The 18,674-nt window shown below is 37.6% G+C and overlaps 1 long non-coding RNA gene across 1 annotated transcript in view; it reads left to right on the top strand.

Moving 5' to 3' along the window:
• Positions 1 to 17,761, top strand: part of LOC141584063 (uncharacterized) — a 162,756-nt gene extending 144,995 nt beyond the window's left edge. The window contains exons 2-3 of the long non-coding RNA XR_012516988.1: positions 16,527 to 16,565; positions 17,731 to 17,761. This is a non-coding gene — a long non-coding RNA (uncharacterized LOC141584063). The remainder of the gene's footprint in view (positions 1 to 16,526; positions 16,566 to 17,730) is intronic.
• The last annotated feature ends 913 nt before the right edge of the window (positions 17,762 to 18,674 follow it).

Here is an 18,674-nt window from a genome sequence, read left to right as displayed (position 1 = left end):
GGACTTGGAGTCAGACTAAAACTTACATCATTAGCTCTTTTGTTTCTCAAGCCTCAGACATAGGAACTATAGTGGCAGCTCTTCTGGGTCTTCAGCTTGCTGATTGAAGATCTTGGGATTACTCAGCCTATGTAATTTTATGAACAATTTCTTATAATAAATATCTTTTATGTATATCCTCTATTGGTTCTGTTTCTTTTGAAAACACTGACTAATATGAGTTACATCCTTGAACATTTCAATAAAATGTTTTATTATATAACTAGAAAGACATCAAAAATGAAAGGAAAAAAACAATAGTTACTATTAGGAAAGAAAAGGTGTTGTCACCATACTACCTAAAGAAAGTAGAAGTATAATGAATTATATTTTGCACAACTCTATGGCAATAAACTTAACAGCTAAGATGAACTTTTTAAAATCTTGAAAAATACACTTACCAAAACTGGCACAAGAAATAATTGAAAAACCTAAATTATATATATATGTGTATACATATATATATATATATATATATATATATATATATATATATATGAAATTAAATCCTCAAGTAAAAACTTTCCCATAAGGACTTCAGGAAGAGGTAACCGCACTGACTAACTCTTCAAAACTTTTTTTTTTTTTGAGATGGAGTTTCACTCTTGTTACCCAGGCTGGAGTGCAATGGCGTGATCTCAGCTCACCGCAACCTCAGCCTCCTGGGTTTGGGCAATTCTCCTGCCTCAGCCTCCTGAGTAGCTGGGATTACAGGCACTTGCCACCATGCCCAGCTAATTTTTTGTATTTTTAGTAGAAACGGGGTTTCACCATGTTGACCAGGATGGTCTTGATCTCTTGACCTCGTGATCCACCCGCCTCGGCCTCCCAAAGGACTTGGATTACAGGCTTGAGCCACCGCACCTGGCTCAAAACTTTTAAAGAAGAAAATATATCAGTCTTAAACAAACTTTTTCAGAGATCAGCTAAAGAGGTAATACTTCTTGTTTTATGAGATCAACATAATACTAACATCAAAGCCTGCAAAGAATATAACAAGAAGGGAAAGTTATAGGCTTGTGTTTCTTATGAAAACAGATGCAAATTCTTAAACATAAGATTAACAAATTGAATCTATTAATTTATGGAACTATATTACCTCATGACTAAGTGAGTTCCATTAAAAAAATACAAGGTTGGCTTAACATCCAAAAATCAACGAACTAAAATATTAATCTATCACATTAAGATAATAAATAAAATAATCCACATAACTACCTCTATAGATGCAGAAAAATCATTTGATAAAATTTAACCTATATTTATGATAACAGCTGAGAGTACAAAAAGCATCCTTAACCTGAGAAAGAGCATATATATATATATATATATATATATATACATACAGATACACACAGACAGACAGACAGACACACACACACACACACACACACACACACACACACACATATAAAGCTAATGTAGTCAGGAGAACAATGCATGACCAAAGTTAGAATTCCACCAAAAAGATACAAAATATTAAAAAGTGCTAAACAGAAATTTAGAGCAGCGGAACCTCACTGCTTGAGACTCTCGACTGTGAGAGTGAGAACTCACTCCTGCAAGAAAGGCATTAATTTTTCTTAATAATCCAATCAATTCTTAAAATTACCACCTCCCAACACCACCACATTGGGAAGTAAGCCTCAACATGAGTTTTGGTGGCGACAAATAATATTCAAACCATACCAGTACTGGAAGTTCTAGTCAGAGCAATTAGGCAGGAAAAAGAAATAGATATCCAAACTGGATGAAGAAGAAGTAAAATTATCCCAGTTTGCAGATGACACAATCTTGTATGTAGAAAGCCCTAAAGACTTCACAAAAAACTATTAGAATGAATAAACCAATTCAGTAACATTGCAGGGTAAAAAAATCATCATACAAAAATCAGCTGTGTTTATATACATTAACAACAAGCTACTCAAAAAGAAAATTAAGGGAAAATAATGTCATTTACAATAGCATTGAAAAGAACAAAATAGGAATAAACTTAACTAAGGATGTGAAAGATGTGTACACTGAAAACTACAAAACACTGAGGAAAGAAAGAATAAGAAAGAAAGAAAAAATAAATGGAAAGACATACTGTGTTCATGGATTGGAAGACTTAATATTGTTAAAATGTTCATACTACCGAAAATGATCTACAGATTCACTGCAATCTCTATTAAAATCCAAATGTCATTTTTTCCACAAAAATAGAAAAAAAACTCTAAAACTTTCATGTAACCACAAAGGACCCCAAAAAGCTAAAAGATTTTTGAGAAAAAAAAAAAAAACTTATAGCATCACAGCATCACATTCCTTTATTTCAAAATACAGTACAAAACAACAGTAGTTAATTGTAGTTGCTGGTGTAAATTGTTGCTGGTGTAAAAACAAACATATTGACTAACGGAAAAAAACAGAAAGCCTAGAAATGATCTTTTGAGTTACAGTCAACTGATCTTTGACAAATTTACCAAAAATACACAATGGGCAAAGGAGAGTCTCTTTAATAAATGATCTTAGGTAAGCTGGATATTCACATGCAGATAAATGAAATTGGATGCTTATCCTACACCATTCGCAAAAATCACCTAAAAGTGTATTAAAGACATAAATATAAGACTTCAAACTGTAAAGCCCTTAGAAGAAAAAACAGGGGAAAAACATTATGACATTATTCTTGGAAATGATGTATTGCATATGACACAAAAAGCATTGGCAATGAAAACAAAGTAGACAAATATGAGTATATCAAACTAAAAAGCTTCTGCACAGTAAAGAAAACTATCAACAGAATGAAAAGGCAACCCATAGAATGGGAGAAAATAATGGTAAAACATATATCTGATAAGGGGTTAATATCTAAAACATATAAGTAATTCCTATTAGGTAATAGCAAGAAAACAAATAACACAATTACAAAATAAGCAAAAGAACTGAATAGGCATTTCTTCAAAGAAGACATACAAATGACTAATAGGTGTATGAAAAATGCTCAACATCATTAGATACCAAGGAAATGCAAATCATAACCAAAATGAAATATCGCTTCAATTCGTTAGAGTAGCTAGCATAAAACAAGTGTTGGTGAGGATGTGGAGAAAATAGAACTCTTGCACATTGCTGGTAGGAGTATAAAGTTTTGCCACTGCTATGAAAAACAGTATAGAGACTCCTCAAAAAATTAAAAATAGAACTATCACATGTTTTAGCTGGTTATTTATCAAAGGAATGGAAAACAGGATCTTGATGATACATTTATTCTCCTATGTTCATTGCAGTATTATTTACAATGGCAAAGTTGTGCACACAACCTAAGTGTCCATTGATAAAGAAAATGTGATACATACATACAATAGAATATTATTCGAACATACAAAAAAGGAAATCCTGTCATTTGTGACAACATGAAGGGACCTGGAGAAAATTATGCTAAGTGAAATAAGCCAGGCACACAAAGACAAATACTACATGATCTCATTTTAGATGTGGAATCTAAAAAATTTGAACACATAGAAACAGAGAGTAGAATGGTGGTTTTAAGAGAGGGAGATGGGGGGAAATGGGGAGTAGCTATTCAGCATGCTTAAAGTTTCAGATATGAAGAATGAATAGGTTTGCTGTACAAAATTGTGCCTATAATTAACAAGACTATATTGTAGACTTAAAAATTGTTAAGAGGGTAGATGTCATGATACTAACACAATGAAAAGAAATTCAGTAACTTAAATGGAATAAATTTGGCTTTTAGATAAACTTACAGTATTGTGTGTTTGCATTTCTGGTTTACTTATTTACCTTCCTGTAAATTGTAAAACATAACCATGGACCTGTGGTTGCTAATCCCGCCTAATACTATGTTCTTCCCATACCAAAAGATAGAAAAACTAGTAGCTTTGTGGAAATCTGAGAAAGGAGATGACTGTAGGTTCCAGAAGAAGAAATGTTAACTTATTATCCTGAAATACAATTTACAGCCTTGCTATACTGTTAAGATATTCTGGGTGTAGCAGCAGCCAAAAGACCCACTTGGCAGAGAGTAAATTCACGTAGCTCTTTTAGAGCAAAGACATTGGTAACCCATTGAGCAAAGACAGAGTCATAAGAAATGACTTGTTCTAAAATGGTCTCTAGAACTATAAAAATAAGACAGTCCTCCCATGCATCTGCCCATGTGGAAAGACTGTTCATGTCTCTCAGATTTTTAACCTTACCCATATACAAGACAAACAACTCCATTAGTAGTGTTATCTGTGAATGCAAACTACAACAATACATTATATATGTTCACTAACATATTTGTTGAATTTTAAAGTATTCAGCAATGCAAAAACTGGAGTGAGGCTGTTGTTTATAACATATATCATGAAATGAAGAACAGATGATCTAAGAATGAACATTTGTTGGAATGATCTCTCTGGGCTTAAATATTTATTTTACTTCCTCCACCTCCTTCCCTTTTTGACAAAGTACTATGTTTTCCAAAATCTGCAATATGAAACCAAGGAAAGTTTAAGACAAAACCACCTCAGATTGCTACCATAAATTATTACCTCCTACATAGTCTTTTTTTCTGCATTGTGCAATTAATCAAGGAAACAACTTATGCTTTTTAATTAAGGAGCTGGTTCTAAGAGTTTTATTTTAGGTGTGAGAAGTGATGTTCATTTCTGGGGAAAAGAATACATGGTTGCCCTATAAAATGTAATGTGTTTTCATTTCTGTACCCAAGGTGTATCATATGATCTCAGGAAGGGAAGCCCTTTGCCTTATTCCTCAGGTAAAGTGGGAACTCAGGGCTATTAAAGTTCAAGATTTTGAAGAAAGTCTTGAAGGAAACAATGTCTCAATGGATAGTTCACACAGAATATTTTTGGGAGAGACACTTAAAAGAGTTGTCGAGAATCAAGATGCAGACCTCATTAGGGAGGGTGAAGAAGATATTTTTCTCTGTTAGCTTTTGCAGGCCATGGTGAGGGCCCCATTGCTGATTTTATAGGTTTCCTAGGTTTTTGTTTGCTCAGATAAATTATTTCACCCAAAGCTCACTTATCCTAGGAGTGCAATGATTCATCTGTTTATTCATCCTTCTATCCATTCATACATCCACTCACCCATCCATCCAGCCATCTTCTGGATAAACAGTAAGTATTTATTGAACACCTACTGAATGTATGACAAGGTCCTAAAAATTCAGATAGGAATGAGATGATCTCTTCCATTAAAAAGCTCATGTCTCAGTACAGAGTACAAAATAACATTTCTTCACTCCTTAAATCATCTTTCTAGAACTGGATCATGTCAAGACACTTTCAAAAGTCTGCATTGCTATCAGAATAAAATTAGTCAGCGGGCAATTTGAGATATCTGATTTTGTTTCCAATTACTCCAATTACTCTCGTAGCATCACTGCATACCAAAGTCTTTCTCAAGGCCCACACTTTGGCCCAGTCAACTTTCCACTCATTACACAATTTGTCCTTGCATTTTTCTTTCTCCTTAACCTTATCCATGCTGTTCCTAGTCCTAAACGGCCTTTGTCCAGCTCCAGGGCCCAGATCAAATTCTACCTCTTTCAGGAAATTGCATTATTTTTGATAAACTAACAGTATGTTGTACTGCTACCAAGGGGCTCCAACCTCGATCTTCTACAACAAATTTTCAGAATTATCTTTCTAAAGCACAAACTTGATCCTATCACTGCTGTGTTTAAAAGCAATTAAAAACTCGTCTCTCTGGCCCTTAAGATAAAGCTCCAGTTCTTCAGCATGGCATTCAAGATGCTTGACAGCTAGCTCTAGTGGTGTCTCACCGCTATTCTGCCCCAGCTGTGCTGAATCATGTGAAGTTTCATGAGCACATGTCCTCCTGCGTGTGTAGTCCTTTGTAAAATTACTTTCTTTTCCTGAAATATACTCATTTACCTTTTTCTACCTGACAGCCTCCTGATCTTACAGGTCGCAATTTTGATGTCACTCCCTCCAGGAAACCTTCTTGATCCCCCAAGACCGGATCAGGTGTCTCTGAGATGTTCACACAGTGTCTTCTATTTCCTCTGGCAAGGCACAGCACGTGTCTTCCTATGTTCACATGCAATGTATACTAGCAATAGTATCTAATAAATGTTTGTTTAGTGAGGAATATTGAGTTGAGCCACTATGATTTCCCTCAGGAAATGCAGAGCTTGCTATTCAAGATTACGGTTTACCATGTGGTCAAGCTGCATGTGGTACCTGGAGAGAAGCAGATGAGAACTGAAGCTAAATATTCCTACCTCAATATGCATAGCCCAAATTTTCTTATGCAACTTGATTTGGAGCATAGTTTTTCTGGGGTAAGAATAACAATTCTCTGTCTAAAAATACCATGAGTATAGATTAAATGAGCCAAATAGGAGCTAAAACAATTAATGCTTGGGACCCAAGCAGTTCTTCTCTGATTTAGTTTGTCCTTGTGGATGAGGGGTGTTTCTCTTTATATCTCAAGAAACTGCTAAACTCTAGGTTCATCAACAGAACACTTCCTTAGTAGTTATGCAAACAGGGGGCATAGTTCTGGGGACAGGGTCATTTCTGTAGGATATTCAGGTTTCAATAGTTACTGCTGAAGTAAATCATGAGAGCCATGATCAGCAGGTCAGCTGCTTTGGAAGGTAAAGCTGTGGAGCTCTTCACAGGATGTTTGACTCACAAACCAGAATTTAAAAACCTGGGATCTTGCATAATTTGTGCATATGAATGGAGAAGGGGACACTATTACTATTCTAGAAATGCGGAGATTTGGGTCATTATACATTGAATTTTAACAGGAATGCAGCTAAATTTTGTAATCACAGTTGGAGAAGGACTGGGGACTTCTAGGTTGTTTATCATTAATTAAACCATACCAAATTGTCCCTTATTTTTAAAATAATTAACAGATTGCCCATTTAAAAAGTGAGTTAACGTAAAACTATAAAGCATAGGACCTTAAGAAATTACAGATTGATTTCTCTGTGACCAAGCATGTCCCCATTGAAGGAATTGCTTACTGGATTTCTAAAAATCTTCAGAGAGGATGATTCTTTAACTTCTTTTGGTAACTACTTCTTTTGTCTTCATTGAAGTCATTTAGTTTACTTTTATAATAGTCCCTCTAGCAGCAAAAACAAAAATTTTACTTTGTTTTCATGGTCGTGACTTAAAACAATAGCTTTTGGTTAGTGCGCTGTGATAAATGAAACGAACTTTCAATGTTAGTGCTAATGGGCTGGGCAAATGCAGAGAGCATAAATAAATGAAATCTAACATATTCTCCAAACTTCATTTTAGCTATTAATTTTGACTTTTTCTCCCACAAACCTTTTGAAGAGTCTACTAAAAAGCAACAAGCTGATTTGAATTTCATGCTTTTCTTTTCCACTTGCTTATTCCCTGGTTGAAGTGATAACGATCATTGAGGTGCCCAAAGGAGAAGGAGATGGTGGAAGTTGGAGAAGCCAGGCTACCTTCATGCATTTATAAAAGCTTTAAGTTTTTGGCTCGCCAATCTGCTTATTGCTCTGTGACTTCATTTAGCAATGTGAATTATAAAGTCATTGTGCATGCATGTCATTTTGGATGTGCAAAATATACACTCTTTTAAACAGTATTCTGCATTGAGCAATGGAAATGTAGTTAGTTTGAGCTCAAAATTGATGAGTAATTTGACAATTAAGTGCTACAAATGAAATTTAACTTGCTGTCTTGTAAAAATGGGACAATAAAATAATAGATGCTCCCTAGTGATTAAAAATGCAGCCAATTAAAAGCATGTAAATTTACATAAATGGAAGAACCTTAAATTTTGCATTTCCTGACTGATAGGATTAAACTTCCAAAGAAAGTGTGAATTAATGCAAATGTTAACATGGCATCTCCTAAATCCTTTTCTACTTTTACTACCAAGAACAGAATATAGAAAAGTAAAAATACATAATGATAGGCCAGTCTTTGCTTGTTTTGTCATTTACCCAAAGAATATCAAGCATGCTTAGATATCTTGGAAAACTTAGGAAGATTTCAGGTAGCAAACATAAGGCCACAAGGCAGAGTCTGTAACCCTTAACAAAATTGTTCTTTGTTGAGAATATGATTAGAGGTATAGTCGTTGATAAGTCTATGACTTTTGGGCTTATTTCTTAAAAAGCTCTTTACGTAGCTGAGTTCCAAGGTACTATGGTTTGAATGTCCCCTCTAAAATTCACGTTGAAATTTAATGACCATGTAACAGTGCTGGGAGGTGGAACTTTTAAGAGGTTATTAGATCATAAGGGCTCTGCTCTCATGAATGGATTAATGCCATTATTTCGAGAGTGGGTTTCTGATAAAAAGGATGAGTTTTATCCCCTTTCTCTCTCTGTATGTAGTGCTCTCATCCCCTGTCTCCACGTGGAGACCTTCACCCTCACGAGATAAGGCCCCTTGATTTTGGACTTCAGTCTCTAAAACTGAGCCAAATAAACTTCTCTGTTCTTTGTAAGTTACCCAGTGTGTGCTATTATGTTATAGCAGCAAAAAACCAAAACCAAACATTTCAATGTCTGTGTTGCTGTATGCATGTATGTTCATATACATATGTATGTGCTTATGTAGTCAAGTGTATATGAGTATGAATGTGTGTCTACACACATATATTCATATACTCACATAAATATACATATGTAGGAAGATATAGATACACATATATATGTCTGCACATATATCTTTATATGTGTCATTTTATAAAAGGGATACAGTCTGAAAAATGCATTATTGGGTGATCTTGCCATTGTGTAAACATCACAGAGTACATTCACACAGACCTAGATGGTATGCCTTCCACACACCTAAGCTGTACAGTATAGCCTGTTGCTTCCAGGCTACAACCTATACAGCATGTTACTGTACTGAATACTGTAGGCAATTGTAACACAGTTCTATTTGTGTAACAGGGAAGGGAGCATCTCACACTGAGGCCTGTGGGCGGGGGGACTCGGGGGGGGGCAGGGTAGGGAGTTGGGGAGGTATAACATGGGGAGAAATTCCAGATATAGGCGTTGGGGATGGAGGCAGCAAACCACATCACCATGTATGTACCTATGCAACAATCCTGCATATTCTTTACATGTACCCCAGAACATAAAATGCAATGAGATATATATATATATATATATATATGCGCAATTATATATATGCAATTTTATGCATATATATATATATATATATATATAAACTTCCTGAGGGAAATGAAAATATATTATCTTTTTGATTTGTCAAATAAAAATCTAAACATAGAAAAAGCACGGTAAAAATATGGTAAAAAAAGATAAAAATGGTAGACTTATATAGGGCATTTGCTATGAATGGAGCTTGCAGAGTGGAGGTTGCTCTGGGTGAGTCAGTGGGTGAGTGGTGAGTGAATGTGACATTGTTGTACACTACTGCAGATTTTACAAACACTGTACACTTAGACTACATAGATTTAGATAAAAATTTTCTTTCTTCAAGAATAAGTTAACTTTACCTTACTGTAACTTTTTAATTTCATAAACTTTAAAACTTTTTAAAAACATCAACTCATTTGTGATAACACTTAGCCTAAAACACAAACATGTTATACAGCTGTACAAAATATTTTATTTCTTTATATCCTTATTCTATAAGCTGCTTTTCTGTTAAATTTCTTTAAATTTTTTTTTGTCAAAGAAGAACACACAAACACGTACACTAGGCCCACACAGGGTCACAGTCATCAATATCACTGTCTTCCACCTCCACATCTTGGCCCCGGGAAGGTCTTCAGGGGCAATGACAGCTTGAAATGGCCATCCTCTATGATAGCAATGCCTTCTTCTGTAATATCTCCTGAAGGAAATGCCTGCGGCTCTTTTATAGCTAACTTTTTCTTTATAAATAGGTATACACTCTAAAACAATGATTAAAAGTATCATATAGTAAATACATAAACCAATAACATAGTCCTTTATCATAAACAAATGGTATGTTCTGCACATAATTGTCTGTGCTAGATTTCTATACAACTGGAAGTGTAGCAGGTTTGTTGACAGCAGCATCACTACAAACAGATGAATATTGTGTTGTGCTGTGACAGACATTATGACAGCTAATAGGTGATAGGAATTTTTCAGCTCCATTGTAATCTTATGAGATCACTATCAGGTATCTAACCATTGACCATGTCATTGTTATGCAGTGCATGAGTATATCTAGCAGGGACCTAGTTTCATGAGACAGAACCATGAATTTCAGACTCTCTGATGGGAAATTTCTGACTGGCTCCTCATTTCAGAGGCTCTTGTACTTGGTGATCTCAGTGTTTCAATGAGACCTTCCTCTCCAGTGTCCACAGAGGCTTTCTAGGATGGCTGCCTGTTTCCCTCTGTCCCCAGCAGAAGATTTCTTTGTCTCTTTGTTCTGTTTGTTCCTTTTCTAGTGGGATCTAGGTCCTATGATGGCAGTCCATTTTCTTCAGGCATCTTTTCTTTCTAACTGGTCTCTCGCTCTCATTGTCTTGGGCTGGGGAACACAGGTCTCAGTAGGCTGCCTTTGAATGTCTGTGAAACTCTAAGGTAAAGCATGTGCAAAAAAAATCATCCAGATTGGACCTTGAGCTCCACAATGCTAGGCTTATGGTGTAACCATGACTGTGCTGACTGTAGATTGCCTAGGACATTTGAACATTTGGATCTGGATTAATGTTTATTTACCAGATTTTCTTTGAAGCTGGATAGAAGGACTGGCTCTTTAGAAATCTCTACTTTTTCCTGCTTTGCTTGTTTGACACTGCTTAATAAACATTTTTGTGTATTTCTTCTCAATTTTACCTGCTCGTTTATTGAATATCTCACTGACATTATACATTTCCTAACTGACAAATGCAAATGCTTATGCTTATTTTTATGAAGATTCACTCGAGATACAATTTCCAGAAGTGGTTTTGCATTGTAAAAGCTGGAATCACCTGTAAGGAATAAAAGCCTACATGTAAAACCAGAATAGAGAAAAATACAATGTTTGAAAAATGAATTTCCATAAGTACACAAGTTATAATGACCCATAAAATACAGTTCTTTGCACACTGGCATGTGTAAACTCTTCATTCAGTTTCAAATAACTTTTAAATCATTTCTATGGCCCACCCTCTCCTGCAATAAATATATTCCAATTTTTATTTCTCACAGATGAAAATCTCTTGCAAAAGTCAAGGTTTCATAGTTCAGCAATGTTGGGGCAACTCAGTGCTAAAAATAGCCCTGGTTCATGTTCTACAGGTTCATGGTTGAGAAGTGTGTTCCTAGGCTGAGATCCTAGTCAGCTTGAGTAACCGCCAGGGTTTCTGAGCCTACAACCAGTCAAAGCAGAACCTTCCAGTTGTATCCTCTTATAAAGATATGTATCTGTGGTCAGAGATGACTCAGTCTAGTGGCTGAGGGGTGTGGAACAGCCTGGGAGCCTCAGGGTACTGGGATCGCTGCTCTTCTGGACAGATCAATTGCTGTCCTTTTTCACTGACACAATAAAGCACTTTTTCATGTTTTGTTTTAAAAAACCCCAATGTAACTTCAGAGGAAGGTGTTTTTTTTTGTTTGTTTTTTTGTTTTTTTGTTTTTTTTTTTTTGCCAGCATTGAGCAGGCTTTTTGAGTTTTAAAAACCATATAGCTTTCTTTAATTTGAATAAGCCATGGTTAATGTCTCGGGGCATTTTTAACCTGATTCTGTAGCTCAGTTATTCATACTTTGACATGGAGCCCACACCCTCTGATTTTCCCTCAGCACCTTTCTTCAGCAGCTCTGTGGGTGCCATAAAGCTCTTCTGGTTATTTTCCATGTGGAGTGTTACGGTTCCCCAAATTCTTCTTCTCAGAAGCTTCCCATACAAAGGAGTATGGTCCCAGGTTGGATCCTCCAGCAGCAGATGCTGATTCAGGGACTGAGAAGAAGGATGTACATTATGGGTCAAAATCTTCAGAGAGAAGCAGGATTGGCCAAGAGGAGAAGTTGAATTGCAATACTGGCAAACCTCCTATGGAAGCTCTGGAGTATATTTATCCCATCAGAGTTGTCCCATGGTGGGCTGAAATGGCCAGGCCTTTGTCCTTGCTGCAATCAATCACTGGTTGCTGTCCACAGTTGAAAGGGCTTGGCCTTGGCTGAGGATGGCCCCTGCAGCTGAATCAAACCTTGAAGCAGCTCAGCTGGCAACTAGAGGCTGTTTGCTGATAGTATTTGCAACAGCTGGGACAGCAGTTCATTCCTTGAAAGTGGATCTGTGCGTAAGATCTCTATATCCACACCAAGTTAATCTGGATCGCAGGGTGTGCTGTAAGTATCCTATACTTTCTCTAGATAGATCTACGACCTTGAATAATGATCCAATGATTCTTTTGGAATGAGGCTTAGTGAGAAAAAGTAGACAGTTCTGTGCCTTGTGGGATGTTTAACAGCATCCCTGGCCTCTACTCACTTGATGCCAGTAGCAGTTGTCCCTCCCACAAGTTGTGATAACTAAAAATGTCTCCAGATCTTTCCACATGATCCCTGGGAGACAAAACTGTCCCTGGTTGAGAACCACTGTGTTACACGGACGAAAGGCAAAAGTCAAATTTTGCTTTCATAATTTAAATTAGCTCATATAATTTAGCAATCAAGGAGAAAAAAACTTTTTATAATATAAAGAATCATTCACAGCTCTAGTGCCAGAGGAATAATTGCTAAAGTGGTCAGGAAAAAAAGGGAATTCTGTACTTAGGGGTGGAGGTTACTAGGCATTAAACAACTTTTTCTGTAAATTGAATGCTACATTTTTTTCTCCCCAGGTGTTTGCAAATTTGCTAGGGTCTTGTTTTTCTTCTCTTTTTTTTCTCTTTTGCTTATGGATGTGAGGTTGTGGCTTTCATCTTTTCCTTTGATTCTCTGACCTGGCTTTGGTACATCATGTGACCCAAGAAGTAATATTCTGGGTGAGGATATTGGGTGGTGGTGATTTCCAACTAACTAGTCTAGTTAACTGTAACTGTGAAAGAAAAAAAATAAGCTCAACAAATTAAAATAAGATACTTTTATTTCTAGCTTTTTGCTCATCTCTAGATGTGGATGACTTTAACTTATGTCTAGGTATGTTAGTCAATTTTCATGCTGTTGATAAAGACAAACCCAAGACTGGGAAGAAAAAGAGGTTTAATTGAACTTACAGTTCCACATGAGTGGGGAGGACTCAGAATCATGGTAGGAGGTGAAAGGCACGTCTTACATGGTGGCAGCAAGACAAAAATGAGGAAGAAGCAAAAGCGGAAACCCCTGATAAACCCATCAGATCCAGAGACTTAATCACTATCACAAGAATAGCACAGGAAAGACCAGTCTCCGTGATTCAGTTATCTTCCCCTGGGTTTCTCCCACAACATGTAGGAATTCTGGGAGATACAATTCAAGTTGAGATTTGGGTGGGGACACAGAGCCAAACCAGAACATGCCACCCTTGACCCCTCCAAATCTCATGTTCTCACATTTCAAAACTAATCACGTCTGCCCAACAGTCCGTCAAAGCCTGAACTCATTTCAGCAATAACCCAAAAGTCCACAGTCTATAATCTCATCTGAGACAAGGCAAGTCCCTTCCATCTGTGAGCCTGTAAAATCAAAAGAAAGCTAGTTACTTTTTAGATACAATGGAGGTCCAGGTGTTGGGTAAATACAGCCATTCCAAATGGGAGAAATTGGCCAAAACAAAGGGGTTACAGGGCCATGCAACTCCAAAATCCAGCGAGGCAGTCAAATTTTAAAGCTGCAAAATGATCTTAGGCTCCAGGTCTCACATCCAGGTCATGCTGATGCAGGAAGTGGGCCCAACACCAGCTCCGCCCCTGTGGCTTTGCAGGGTACAGCCTCCTTCCCACCTGCTTTCATGGGCTGTTGTTGACTGTCTGTGGCTTTTCCAGGCACATGGTGAAAGATGTCAGTGGATCTACTATTCTGGGTTCTGGAGGACAGTGGCCCTCTTCTCACGGCTCCAATAGGCAGTGCTCCAGCAAGGACTCTGTGTGGAGGCTCTGACCCCACATTTCCCGTCTGCACTGCCCTAGCAGAGGTTCTCCATGAGGGCTCTGCCCTTACAGCAAACTTTTGCCTGTGAATCCAGGCATTTCCATATGTCTTCTGAAATCTAGAAGGTTCCCGAACCTTAATTCTTGACTTCTGTGCACCTGCAGTCCTAACACCATGTGGAAGCTGCCAAGTCTTGGGGCCTCTACCCTCAGAAGCCACATCCCAAGCTGTATATTGACCCCTTTCAGCCATGGCTAGAGTGGCTGGGACACAGGGCAGAGTCCCTAGACTGCACACAGCATAGGGACCCCAGGCCTGGCCCACGAAACCACTTTTTTTCTCCTTGACTTCTGGGCCTGTGATGGGAGGGGCTTCCGTGAAGGTCTCTGACATGGCCTGGGGACATTTTCTTCATGGTCTTGGGGATTAACATTAGTCTCCTTGCTACTTATGCAAATTCCTATAGCCGGCTTAAATTTTTCCTCAGAAAATGGGTTTTTCTTTTCTACTGCATCATCAGGCTGCAAATTTTCTGAAGTTATATGCTGTGTTTTCCTTTTAAAACTGAATGCTTTTAACAGCAGCCAAGTCACCTCTTGAATGTTTTGCTGCTTAAAATTTCTTTTTGTCAATGTGGCACATATGCACCATGGAATACTACACAGCTATCAAAAACAATGGTTTCATATCCTTTGTAGGAACATGGATGAATCTGGAAACCATCATTCTCAGCAAACTGACACAAGAGCAGAAAACCAAACACTGCATGTTCTCACACATAGGCAAATGTTGAACAGTGAGAACACATGGACACAGGGAGGGGAGCATCACACACTGGTCAGTTATGGGGGCTACGGGAGGGATGGGGGTGGGGAGGGTGGGGAGAAATAACATGGGGAGAAATACCAGATATAGGTGTTGAGGGGGGATGAAGGTAGCAAACCACTTTGCCATGTGTGTACCTATGCAACAATCCTGCATGATCTGCACATGTACCCCAGAACCTAAAGTACAATTAAAAAAAAAAAAGAAAAGAAAGAAAATTTTTTTTCTGTCAGATACCCTAAATCATCTCTCTCAAGTTCCAAGTTCCACAAATCTCTAGATTAGGGGCAAAATGCCACCAGTCTCCTTGCTAAAGCGTAGCAAGAATCACCTTTACTCCAGTTCCCAACAAGTTCTTCATCTCCATCTGAGACCACCTCAGCCTGAACCTTATTGTTCATATCACCATCAGCAGTTTCATCAAAGCCATTAAACAAGTCTTTAGAAGCTTCCAAACTTTCCCACATTTTCCTATCTTCTTCTGAGCCCTCCAAACTGATCTAACCTCTGCCTGTTACCCAGTTCCAAAGTTGCTTCCACATTTTTGGGTGTCTTTTGGTACAAATTTACTTCATGAGTCCATTTTCATGTGGCTGATAAAGACATACCCAAGACTGGGAAGAAAAAGAGATTTAATTGGACTTATAGTTAATTAAGGGGAGGCTTCAGAATCATGGCAGGAGGTGAAAGACACTTCTTACATGGCAGTGGCAACAATAAAATGAGGAAGAATAAGTCTCATGAGATCTGATAAATCCATCAGATCTCAGGAGACTTATTCACTGTCAAGAGAATACCATGGGAAAGACTGGACTGCATGATTCAGTTACCTTCTCTTGGGTCCTCCCACAACATGTGGCAATTCTGGGAGACACAATTCAAGTTTAGATTTGGGTGGGGACACAGCCAAACCATATCACTAGGCATTAATTTAACAATTGATCTAAACTAATGTAGATATCTTATATATTTTTCCAAGGTTTCTCTGGGAAAGCAGTTGATAGTTTTATTTGTGTGGGGTGTAGAAGAATAAAGTATGAGAATAGTGACTTAGGCATGTTTAAGCACCAGACTTTAAGTTTCTGTGAGTGTTTCCTTTGTGACTGTTGAGAAACAGATGATTAACAACACAGCATGTTTTAGGTATTTTTCAAATGATAACATGAACTAGAAGGTGACATGTTCGTCTGAAAGGGAAAAGACAAGATTTTCTCTGAAAGGAAAATTCATATTTGAAATATCTGCATGAAATACATAAGGTATAATATTTCCATTTTGGAGCAGGAGAATACCTGACAGATGAAGGAAGAGAAAAATGAGTTAAGTAAGATGAATACAAACAACTTTCAGTTGGCAGAAAAAAAAAAGATTTTAATTATAGAAAACATACAGACTAATGGAAAATTTGGAAACCTTATGTATTTACAAATATTTAAAATTGCCTGTCAACCTTTGTCCCTTTATTTCTCTCCTTAGTCATATGAGATTCTTTCTTGGTATTATCAAATCCCATTAAATCAACAGGTATTATGATGTAATTCAACACCATTAATAAAAGACTAATAGAAAACACCTGATCAAATTCTCCATTTTTTCTTTTCCTCCAGGTCTACTACTGCCAGAGGAGCGATCGTTCAAGAGATCTGGTTTGTAACAAATCTCTTTAAAGACTTATCTGAGAATGCACAATATAGTCAGGTTGATAGAAACATCACAACATTTTTTCCATTGCCTCAATATAACTTGGTTTGTTATGGCTGACACACAGTAGAAGTCACACATAGTCTTATTCACGGACAAAGCAGGTAACTGTCCACAATCTGACTGCGTCAGCCCAGGGAATGGGACACAACCTATACACATGCCAGTGAGGGAGCCTGTCCCAGTGATTTGCACCAGTTGCTTTTTCAGGGAAGAGTAGTTTCTGTCCCAGCCTATTGCAAACATTGTTACTATAAACACAGTTGCTACATAAAACATTATGGTTATGATAATTTGATAAGCTTTGTTTTTTTAGATTATAAAGGATCTTCCTATTGAAAAAAGATTGGTACTCCACAGAGATTTATGTAAAATTAGAACATCATTAATTTGTAACAATAAATGTAATTTTGGTTTTCTCTCTATGGATGGCTTGCTAAGTATGAGACCCTGAACCAGGGGAGTTGGATGGATAATCCAATCAACCAGTGTCCTCTGGCTCGAATGATCCAATTGAGCAATTCTTGCCCTCTTCACAGGACAATGCTAGAGACGTCCCCCGACTCCTTTTCTTTAGACTTCCTGCAAAATAAAGACATTGAAAGCCAGTTTGGGGCTGGCGAAAACCTTTTGAAAACCATACTTCCCAGCAAGGATGGACTGGGAAAAAGTATTTGCAAGGAATAGTGTCATCAGATGTCATTCTCCTTTTTCTTAAAATATTTAGGTAATATTGAATTATTCTGATCTCCTTTAATCTCTGGCATGGTGTCATTCCTAAGGCCATTATATTTTATTTTAACACTTTTCTTGAGGTATTATACATACAATAAAAGGCACATATAGTAAGTCTATAGGTCACTTACTGTAATGAATTTTCATAAACTGAACATATCCTTGGAACAAGCACTAGTCAACAATAGAAGTCTACCAGTACCCCAAAGCCCACCTTGCCTTCCTCCAATCACTAACCACCCACTTAAAGGTCAACACTATTCTGACAGCACAAACTCATTTTATTGAGGGCTTAATAGTTTACATCATCAGAATTTTGTTTCTGGACAGGCATGCTGATTTTCACCTTGCTTTTGCCCCATGTCTTACCCTTAGGTAGGATACTGCCCAAGGAACTCCACCTAAATGGAACTTCTTCAGGAGTGCAAGTGTGCTGTGGGTCACCAAGATGCAGGTAGAAGCATGGGGCATGGGTGGCAGCAGGGATGGAACTCAGAGGGCAGGGCTGAAAGAAGGATGTAGAAAAAGTGAGATGGGCAGAGGCCCCTCAAAAAACTTTCCTGTCTTCATACTTTAGCTTAGAAAAAGTCCTGGGAGCAGAGTTCTCATTTCTTTTTGCAACTTTCCTCTTGAGACCTCTGTAATTCTTATTGTTAACTTTGCCATTAGTGCTTGCTGGAAAAGATTGAGTGTTGCTTTTATTACAAAATATCTTGGTGAGTATTAAAGACATACATACCGAGATTTATAAGATCATTGTGCTCACGCGAATATTTTATTTTAGTGCATTTCCAGGGAATGTCTTTTTCAGGGCTGGACAGGGCCTATGTTTTCAATTCACCAACGGATCATTAGTCACTAACAAGAGGTATAAAGATCAGTGAAAGCAGAGTATTGCATCCTTAATGAGAGAGTGAAGGGTGAGTAGAAATTGATGTCTTCAGGTGTGGATTCCTGTCGACTAGTAAGAAATGCTGAGAAAAGATGTCAAGAAACTTATAGGATCACCCACCGGCTCTGACTTGCTAAGGACTGAAGTAATTCTGGTTATTATTTTTTCTTCTTTCCTAAAGAAATATCAATCTAGACAACCCCTTAGTAAATTGTAGGAGTTGTCCGAAGTACTGTGATTTACTCAACTTAAGCAAAGACTGACAGCAGTATTGTTGATCTTCATCCCCAGCATAGTTCTTGGAAGATGCAATTATAGAAGAGCCATACTCAGGGAAATTCCTCAGTAGCTCCAAATGCTTTCTTTCCTTTCTATTTGAGACTGGCCCCACTCATCCAAATGTAACAACGATCTCAGGGTCAGAACC

The sequence above is a fragment of the Saimiri boliviensis genome, chromosome 3 (assembly GCF_048565385.1).
Source record: "Saimiri boliviensis isolate mSaiBol1 chromosome 3, mSaiBol1.pri, whole genome shotgun sequence".
NCBI lineage: Eukaryota > Metazoa > Chordata > Mammalia > Primates > Cebidae > Saimiri > Saimiri boliviensis.
This window is presented reverse-complemented; position numbering and strand designations above follow the sequence as displayed.